A 10150-nucleotide genomic window follows, 5' to 3' on the forward strand; every position below is an offset into this window, starting at 1 on the left:
AAGACCTGACAAGAACAACATAGAGAACGACGAGTGTATTTCAGCTCATGGTATCAGAGGTTCAGTCCATGGTCAGCTGACTCCATAGCTCTGGGCCAGAGGTGAGGCAGACCATCATGTCAGAAGGGCAGGGAGGAAGAAAGCAGCTCAGGACGTGGTAACCAGGAAGAAAGAGCACCACACTCAGCAGGGACAAAATATAAAGCCCTAAAGCCTACTCCCAGTGACCTGCCTCCTACAACTACACCCCACTGCCTACAGTTACCACCAGTTAATACATATCAGTGGATTAATAGGTCACAGGACTCATAATTCGATTTTTTCACCTCTGAACATTCTTTCATCATTCCGTACATGAGCTTTTGGGAATGCCTCAGATCTAAACTGTAAAATACGTGTTAACCACTGTGAGCCTTTTGTCACAGCCACAGTAAAGATGAGGTTAGTTGTAGAGCCAGTGAGGATGTACATAGGGACAACCAGATTGGGCTTGGCCCTGCCTCTGCACATGATAGTTACGTGGCCCCTTTCTTATCCACATGATCAGTATACAGTCCAACTTCAGTCTTCAGGTTTTGTGAGGAATGAATGAGTTAAACATGTGGCTGTTGTAAAGTCGGCTGTCACTGTGGGGAGACTAGGCCCATAGTAGGTGTAACAACAGTACATAGGAATTGCTGTCATTTCATCCCCTGATGTATTCCTCCTCACTGGTGGTTGCAGACTAGGCAACAGCCATGAATCAAAGTCCTCTGCTATGAGGCCACAGGAGAGGTTCTTCTTTAGGGGAAGGTTCTAGAATTGCAGAACCAGAGGATTTCTCAGGGTGGGCTGTGGACAGATGGAGAGCATGTGCCAGGATTGGAGGAAGGGCCAGAGCCTTGGGGAAGGAAAGCAAAAACCAGGATGGGCGAAAGGAGAGATCCACTCACAAGTTTTACCAGTAACAAACCAGCAGCTTTGCTCCCAGAGCAGTACTTGTGGGTGAGGGCAGGATGTGCCAGGGGAGAGTGCTCTGGCACCCCAAGGGCCTAAGCAGGAGGAAGCTGCTTCTGTGGAGTCCACTGGCCCAGGCCCGTGAGGAGTGGGATATGAGAGCAGGCCCAGCCCACTGACTCCTGGTTTATCTTTGCAGATTCTAAGGGGCTTTCCCAGTGTCTTTACATCTTGATCTCCTTGGTCCTTGATCTTTGTACTCCCAAAGGGGAGGAACAGGCAGCCATTCTTATTTTCATTTCCAGCATGAGGTACCTGAGCCCATGGGAGAGCAGAGCACCTGGCTCAAGGCCCAACAGGGAGTGAAAGTGTGATTGTAGAGTGCTTTCTCATTGTGTTTGAAGGTTAAGGTCAACATTTAGGGGGATTGTTCTAGAAATTTTGCCTTTGACATATTCCTGTTCCGGTTTCAGTCTCCCATGGTTGCACATTAGATGGTAAAGTGGTAGGAATGGCTCCTTAGGACATGACTATTCCCTGCCCCACTTTAACTGTTCATCCAGTTATCCCACAGTGGTCCACACAATGACCATATTGTCCCATGATAGGCATCTAACCTGCCCATTGGAAGGGATGTGAGCAGAAGAGGGCTGAGCACCATTTTCTTCAAAAGAGTTGACCACAGGCCACTGCTTTCAAAGTCTGAATGTCGGTTGTTGGGAAAGCGCTACTCTTTGAGTGCTGAGTACCAAGGCAATCAATTTGAGTTATGGTCTCTAACTTAAAACAAGCTTATCTCAGAAAATACACTGTTGTTATCATGGCATGAATCCCAAGAAAGGAATTGGATTAAGGTGACCTTTATAACACTCCTTCAAGTGCTAAGTTTAATTGGACAGTGGCAGGATACCTACGTAAGCAGTCTTCCTGTGTGCGCTCTGTAGAGCACTGCAGAGTCTCCGAGGCCCCGCCAGCTCCCGGATTTGAAATTGTCATATGGGCAGATACCATGCTTTCTCACTTACTCCCCAGGTCCTCTCACCTCTCTCTGACTCCATCCTGCCTGAGAAGACAGTGATTGTCCTGGATGACCGCGTCACCATCGTGGAGCTGGGCGTGCAGCTGGTGGCTGGCTTGTCCCTCTCCCTGCAGCCTCACAGGGTGGACCAAAGGGTCATCGTCTCCACAGTGGCTGCCAGGCCCCACAGCAAATGAGAGCCTGGAGGCCTGTGCCTTGGTCCATGGTCAGCTCCTCTCCATGTCGTTTTGTCCTACACAGAGGGTCAGCAGGGTCTTGCACCCCCTTGCTGTTCTTGGAGCTGCTCCCTACATCTCCCCCAGCACATTGGGTCTAGGAAAGCATGTAGAGATGGAGGCTCATTTCCTCTGCCATTTGTTCTCCAGCAGGATAACCTGTGACAGGCACAGTCTGCTGTTGGACTGTGAGCTGAGGACCATGTTTTTTTACCTTGGCCAAACCAAATGAGTAATTTTTGATACTGCATCTTGCTAAGTTGCTGAGACTGGCCCTGAACTCATGATCCTCCTGCCTCAAGCTCCTGGTTGGCTAGGATTACAGGTGTGCATCACTGTGCCTGGCTGTTGCAAATCATTTATAAAGATAACCGAGGCACTAGGCCAACTCATAATCCATCGTTTACCAAGAAATTTACCAGAGTGCATTTTGCTTCATCAGCATTGGCTTCCTAATAAAGAAGGTTCAAAGCGATATTATCCTTAGCAGTAGCCTGATTAGTTGCACCTAACATTGATTCAGATAAATTGCCTAATCTTTCAAAGTGTTTTTAGAAAGGTCAAAGTCAAATTCTTTGATATGGCATGCAGTAAATTAATTTACACTTTAGTGCATTCATGAAAGCTTATTATTTATTTCTCATACCAGTGGAGTTCCTGCAGATTATTGATGCCAGTTCAAGGCATGACAAGAACTGGTAAAGATTATAAAATGGAAGATTTTTTTCTTCATATACTTAAAAGCGTTTATGTAGGAAATCTTGCTTATGTTGTAAATTTGAAGGGAGCTGATCATGCTTTGATTTCGTTTCCCTCAGGAAGCCATAGTCAGTTCTTGGATTTTGTTCAGTGATGGCTCTATTGCACCTTTAGACATTTATGATGAGAAGGATTTTTCCATAACTGTCTCATCATTAGATGAAATGGTGGTGTCTGTCCAGCCAAATTTGCAGTCCCAGTGGCTGGTTGTGGTTGCAGAGGGTGAAGGACAAAGGCCCCTGATAAAGTTGGAGATGATGATCAGTGAGCCTTGCCAGAAGACCAAGAGGAAGAGTGTTCTTACTGTGGGTAAAGGAAGCGTCAAGGTCAGGTTTGTACCAGGCATCCAGGAGGAGCACTGAGGAGGCAGCAATGACATTGAGGGTGTGAACCGGGAATACAAAGATCACCTGAGCAACTCCATAGAGCGGGAAGGGAGCCAGGAGCCAGCAGTCCAGGAGTGGCTCCAGCATGGGGGCCCTGCTGGCCCAGAGGACAGGACCAACAGGAGCACAACCCTGCCGCTGCCTGGGAAGGGGAAGGACAAGAAGCTGCTCAAGAGTGGTGGTGCAGACGCCTTCACCAGCTTCCCCACCCAGGGGAAGTTTCCAGAATCCAGTAACCCTAGTGACCTTACAATGGCCTCCAGGGGCTTGACTGACTTGGAGATCGGCATGTACGCCCTGCTCTGTGTATTCTGCCTGGCCATCCTGGTCTTCCTGATCAACTGCCTGGCATTTGCCTGGAAGTACAGACACAAAAGGCTTGCGGTGAGCGAGCAGGGCAACATCCCCCACTCCCACAACTGGGTCTGGCTTGGGAACGAGGTGGAGCTTTTGGAGAACCCAGTGGACATCACACTCCCCTCGGAGGAGTGCACGACCATGATACACAGGGGGCTGCAGTTAGAGGAGAGGAACTTCCTGCTGAATGGAGGTTCCCAGAAGCCCTTCCACAGTCAGCTGCTCAGACCTACTGACTATGTCTATGAGAAAGAGATGAAAAACGAACCTGTAAACTCTTCTGGCCTGAAGAGGAAGAGCGTCAAGTTTACTTCCTATACCACCATCCTCCCTGAGGATGGGGGCCCGTACACCAACTCCATCCTGTTTGACAGTGATGACAACATCAAGTGGGTCTGCCAGGACATGGGGCTGGGGGACTCACAGGACTTCAGAGACTATATGGAAAGACTGCAGGACCAGATGTAAACTCCCTTTTTATGTTGTATTCACCTTTATGCCTTCTGTTTTCTGAACGGTGGAGCAGTGAGTCTGATCAGCAATAGAGTGACTTCACAAAGCTGAGTTTGTGGAGGTCTGGAGGGAGCCCTTTCTAAGCATGTTTCAGAGGCCTAGAGAGTTATGTCAGCTGGGTTTTAAGCTGGGAAATGCCTCAAAAACAGCTACATGTAGGGACTGGAAGAATTCTAAGACAACAGTTTTGCCTACAGCCTGGTACCAGCTCAGTGCAGGTAGAGTAAACCCGACCCCACAGACATTGTTAGTCATCTCATGGCGAATGGCTGTGTGTAGTGAGGAGAGATTTGGATGGTGATTTTCCTGTTCCTAGACCTTTTAAAGCACAGTGGGCAGGTACAGCCTGTGGCCTGGGTTTGGACACACATGAGAGGTGACTGAATGTAGCTATCCTTATTTGTTAGGAGCGCTGCTCAGTACTTTTATATACATTTGCACCTGCACCTGTTCCTTTGACCTCTGGAATTTTTTTGAAACATGAAGAGAAGAAATTTCACTCTTTGAGATCTGTGTGATTTACAAATGAGTTTTATTTCCTGGGATTTGCCGCGTCACGTCATTTCCTGGGTCTCCATACAGGATGTCAGGTTTTTCAAGTTTTGAGCACTTCTTTCTTTAGTGACAGCATCTAAGAAGCTTATTCTCACTTTCTTTTTCCTACCTTTTGCTGTTAAACTTTCTTGTGTATGACTGGGACGGGGCTTTTGCTTAAAATGTTGATATACAGTGAGGGAGGGTCATCTCTTTACATTTTTCTATGTGAAGTTTAAAACAACTTGGAGGAAAGTTGTGAACACACACATTTATTTTTGTCCTCTGTTTGCTAAGAATCCTGGGGAGCTCCTGGAGGACACTGCTGAGGGCAGAAAGCCCCTAGGGAGCAGTGATTATGCAGGTTCTTTGTAGTCAACACAGTGTACCATCCAAACTGAATCTAAAGGTAGAATCCATCTACAACTGCACTGAAGGGAAATTGCCCAGGAAATAGCTTCCAATTAAACTTTCCATTTTGCCAGAAAAAAAGAAAATTAAATGATATTTCAAGTTAGCAATACATATGAATTATCCATACAATAACCATCTTCACAGGTGTGCATTTGTTGGCAAAGCAATGGGTTCCCCCCAGAATTCACAAAAATAAATGACTGTTCCAGAGCCCAAGAAGCAGCTATTATGAACAAACGATAGCTATTGAAAAATCAAAGTGCTAAGAGGAAAAAAGTGATTCTTGTATAATTTTTAAATAAAAATATTTAGAATCATCATGAGTCATCATCTCAAAGCAAGAATTTCAGATTAGCAAAATGTGACATTTTTATTTATTAAGATGCTATATGTGGAAAAGCAGACACTGGACTAATCTGTCTCATTATGAGTTAACTGAGCCATTTGCATCCCTAAGAAATGGAATTTGAAAGGCCCAAAGTAGGAGGCACATGCAACAAGTCACCCTTACTCCCAGTGGCTGACAACTGAGCTATTCAAAAGAGAATTGTTTTCATTCAGTTGCTCTCTTATTTTAGATTCTCATGGATGGGAACTTGACAACTCAGCCTCTTCTAGCCATGAAGCAGCAGCCAGAAATTTCTCCTATATCTCTTGCATGCCACAGATAGGGCTGAAATTGCAGATGGTATAGCAGTGACCTCAGAGGCTGGTATTGGATTGGTTTTATAAGTATTTAAAATGGCGCTTAGGAGCTCAAGCCAAGGACTGCAGAGAGCTTCAACTTAACTGGAGAATGAAGCAGAATACCTAAGCCTTAACTGCAAAAGGAGTTTGCAGGACAGCTGGCGCCTTTTAGGAAGAGCTCCCTGGTTAGCCAGTGGCCTTTCCGAGGGCTTAATGGGAAGGTAGCACAGAACAACTGTGAAGACAGAAGAGAGTTCATGCCTGATGGACGCACAGCCAAGCTATCCAGGAAGTCTGGCTCCTTCTGGGAGACGTTTTCAGTTCCATCTTTTGGAGCTTCAATATCAAAGAAATAATGGAGGTCCTTTCTGAAAATGAGGAGTGTGAATTGAAAGGAAGGAGTTTACTCAGAAGGCCGCCTCCCAACCATTGGCACATCAAGACTTTGGTGGGGGCATAGTTTGTGAGGAATTGCCATTGTCGTGGGGAGCATCACTAAGGAACATATAATTCGGAGCCTTTCCTGGGGTAGGAACATGGGGCAGGGGCAGAGAGCAAACAGGAAGTATTGGGTTGTGCCAGATCAGCCTAAATGGAGCTGGAAGCTGACCATGATCCTAAAGAAGCTTCTGGTGGACAACACAGACTCACCCAGCATGAATCAACGCCCATATAGTCACCTGTGCTCCTTCACATTAGAGTTCAGTTAGTTCAACATGGAGAAAGTCAAATGGAAGGTCATGGGAAAGGGTCCCTTTTACCATATAATATCCACTCACAAAAACATGTACACGTGTGTGTGCTTGAAGCTGAAGAGTCAAACGTAGACCATTTAGTGGGACTTAAGAGTGACAGTTGTTTTCAGATGTGGCATGAACATCTTTCATTGAAGTATTTTATGCTCCTATTTACTGCAGAGAATAAACCATGGGTTAGATCACCTTGTTTTCCAGCTAGTCAGCCACAGCTATTAAGCACTACACCTCAAGATACCTAAACCCAAATGGGAACAACATAAACTATTAAGCCTTGAACTCCAGTTTCCAGTCACCATGCTTTCACCTGTCTTCATTCTCTGGGTTTTCATGGTTGAGATATTCAGATCCTGGGGCTCCATGAATAACCTAGCCCCAGGTTGTCAAGGGCTGCCAAGTCCCCTTTTTCCCCATAGAGTGGCATGCTCAGACTCCTCCTGAGGGAGGAACCAGCAGGTGTTTGGAGAGGGCTGCAGGCTGTGGACATTGGTCGCAGGCAGGGAGCTTGAGATGTGAGTTGAGGACTGCGTGGCTTGGAGCAGTTGAAGAAGTGCAGCCACTGTCTCCAGGCACCAGCGTTCCTCTTTCAAGTGCAGAATATAGGGACCAAGAAGCAGCTGCCAGATCAAAAAGCCTGCTTTTAAACATAGGTGTGCTGCATTTGAGAGAGCAAAAAGAGGAAGAAAAAGATCCAGCAAACCCCAGAATACTCTGTGTACCAAGAGAAGGAACATCACCTTCCTACCTGTTGCACACACTGGCCAGGGTTAATTCCCAGCTACAATAATCCTCCATATCTACACAGAAAGTTTTGATTTATGCACATGAATGCAGTGAAAACATGGATTGGTATTTCTGTCCCTTTGCCATATCTAGAGATATGTACTTGCTGATTTTTAAGTTTTAAGAAGTCCACCTTTGTGTAAATTGTTGATCAGCTTTTTAGAAAGGGATCTTTCTAATATTGGCAAATTGAGACCATAGTAAAAGTTTTGTCAGCAAAGATCCATTCAGTCCACTGAGGCTGACTTCATCTGAATCCTTCATGCCACTGGCACTATTGGGCTTTCTACTCTAATCATCTTAAAAACTATCTTAATTCTCCATTCTGGTCTCTGTAAATGACACCTCAGATGGTTTATAAACTTAGTAACCTTCCTCTCAATTAAAATTACATAAGTGTTCTGTGACATACATCACCTGTATGTAAAGGGACAGGTTGGATGGTGGAAAAGCTATGCTGAAATGTGGATATCAGATATTTTTGTATGTAATATAGACATTACACTGAAACTCTGAGAGGTGTATCAGAATAAACACATTTTAAAATAAAAGTATGCAAAACTGTTGCATTTAAATGTACAGACCTCCAACTCAAAAATATCTCAACTGATGATGGGAAAAACATTAGGACCTGACATCGTGAAATGCATTGAGTTAGGAATTCTGGCCTGGAAAGGACGTGGCTCATATTTGCAATGTTGATGAAACTTGCTGGAATATTTTCATTTTACTCTTTATTACTTTTGGATCTTTCCTTTTTTTCCTGGAAATATTTCAGAAATAAAGTGACTTCACTTTTCCAGTATAATGGTATATTTTAACCACAGGGTAATTCATTGTTTTTAACATGAAAATAAACATTTAAACATTCTTAAATTGTTTCATTATTTTACCTACATGTTTCTTTTCTAATTTCAACTTCTATATGATTGGCTATATTTATAGATACATATATTTTTCTTTTCAGCCAGAGATTGTAACATCTTTGATGACATAATAAATGGACACCAAAACGAAATATTCCCTAAAAGTCAAAGATGACTTTGAGATTTAAAAATTTTCCCATTTGTTTTCCTAACAGGCTGGGGAAACTTTCCAGATGTCTTACAAAGGACTAATTTCTCGTGTCTCTGTTGAGCGTCAGCCCACCTTGAAATCAGGGCTAAAGTGCAAGGTGCAGTGGGTGTTTGTAGTGTGATAACTGGCCACCCTCTGGCTTTCCCTGGTCAGTGACTTGGTTTTGTGGATGTATTTTGGCAGTAGCTTTGCATGGGCTTGAGTCTGGGTGCTGAGGATCCAGACAGAAGCTCTAGAGATGCAAGTGAGACATAGGACAGGGGGGCCTCTGGTTCGAAGATGAGGTAGCTGCTTCATTTGAGGGACTGGTGGGTGTGTAGGCCAAGTACCTAAGGCTGCAAGTGCATTTCTTGAAACTGCCAGTATTATCTTTGGCAGTTTGGCAAATACTACCCATTGTTCTCAGGGTGCATATGAGTGTCTCAGGCAGTAACTTGGCATGTCGTAAATGTTTCATGCCACACCTGGTCGCTCATCACACTCTTCAGACCCCTGTAAATGCAGGCTTGGGAAATGTAGGCTATGAGGTAGCTGGCTTGTGAAATCTAGGCTATGAGGTAGCAGGCTTTCTTACTTATTTATAAAATGTTTGGCTCATTTGGCAGCAAATAAGCCAAAAAACTTTGCTAGGTGTACAAGCCCACCCCCATCAGGATTACTTTTCAGCACTTGGGTAATTGTTGCCCACTAACAGCTTTCAAAGCCTTTTCTCCTTAAAACATGGGAAGACTGAGCCACAGAACCCAGATAGCTTGTCCTAGATCTCAGTGTTGTCTGTTCACAGTTTATATCTCAAAAAGAGAAGGAACAAAAAAGAAAGTTTTAAATGAGATATGTAATATAGGGATCACTTTGTATTTAATTTTTTGTGCATATGAGCACAAAATGCAAAAACTGTATTTTAGTTTTTAAAAATATTAAAGTCCTTAATACTTGTTAGTTTCATTATGACTTTATACAATTTGGATAGATAATGGAGTGTTTTTGTTGTTTGCTTTTAGAAATTTCTAAAAGTATAAAAGTAGAGACATCTAATCTGGGTTACAGTGTTTACAGACTGTTCCATGGTTCAAACAAGTAGGACACCAACACTTTCCAGGTGGAAATTCAAGTTCATTCAGGGACATTATCTTCCACTTTAAGGAAGCAATAATGTTGTCAACTCAACGCTGAAAAAACTTCATGTTCTATGAAACGTCTTCAAAATTTCTTTGGCTTTAATTGCTCCTCTTGGTCAGTTGTTCAGATGAAACATTGTCATTGTATGTTAAAGATTGAGTCTCATTAAGATGCTGCAGAAACTGAGAAGACAATGGCTTTTTCATACATCTCCATCGCCCTCTGCAGTGATACACTTTAGAGTTGAATGCTGCTTTGGAATTTGGGGTCTGTGTGATGCTGAATTTTTTTACCTGTTTGAAAATATATGGTCCCTTCTTCATATCTGTAGTACTTGATTCCAGGTCCCCCCGAAGTTACAAAAATCTGAGGATGCTCAAGTTCTTTATGTAAAAAAGGTATAGTAGGATTTGTCTAGAACCTATACAACCCTCCTGTAGAGTTGAAATTATTTCTAGATTACTTATGATTCCTAACACAATGTCAATGCTATGTAAATAGTTGTTATACTGTACTGTTTAGGGAATAATTACCACGAATCAGTATTCATGTTTAGTACAGATATATTTTTTTTCT

The 10150-nt window shown here is 43.7% G+C and overlaps 1 pseudogene; it reads left to right on the forward strand.

Annotated features, from left to right (window-relative positions):
- Window positions 1-2861: 2861 nt before the first annotated feature.
- LOC144375279 (transmembrane protein 132B pseudogene) lies at window positions 2862-9296 on the forward strand (annotated as a pseudogene).
- Window positions 9297-10150: the final 854 nt, after the last annotated feature.

The sequence above is a fragment of the Ictidomys tridecemlineatus genome, chromosome 2 (assembly GCF_052094955.1).
Source record: "Ictidomys tridecemlineatus isolate mIctTri1 chromosome 2, mIctTri1.hap1, whole genome shotgun sequence".
In the NCBI taxonomy this organism is placed as follows: domain Eukaryota; kingdom Metazoa; phylum Chordata; class Mammalia; order Rodentia; family Sciuridae; genus Ictidomys; species Ictidomys tridecemlineatus.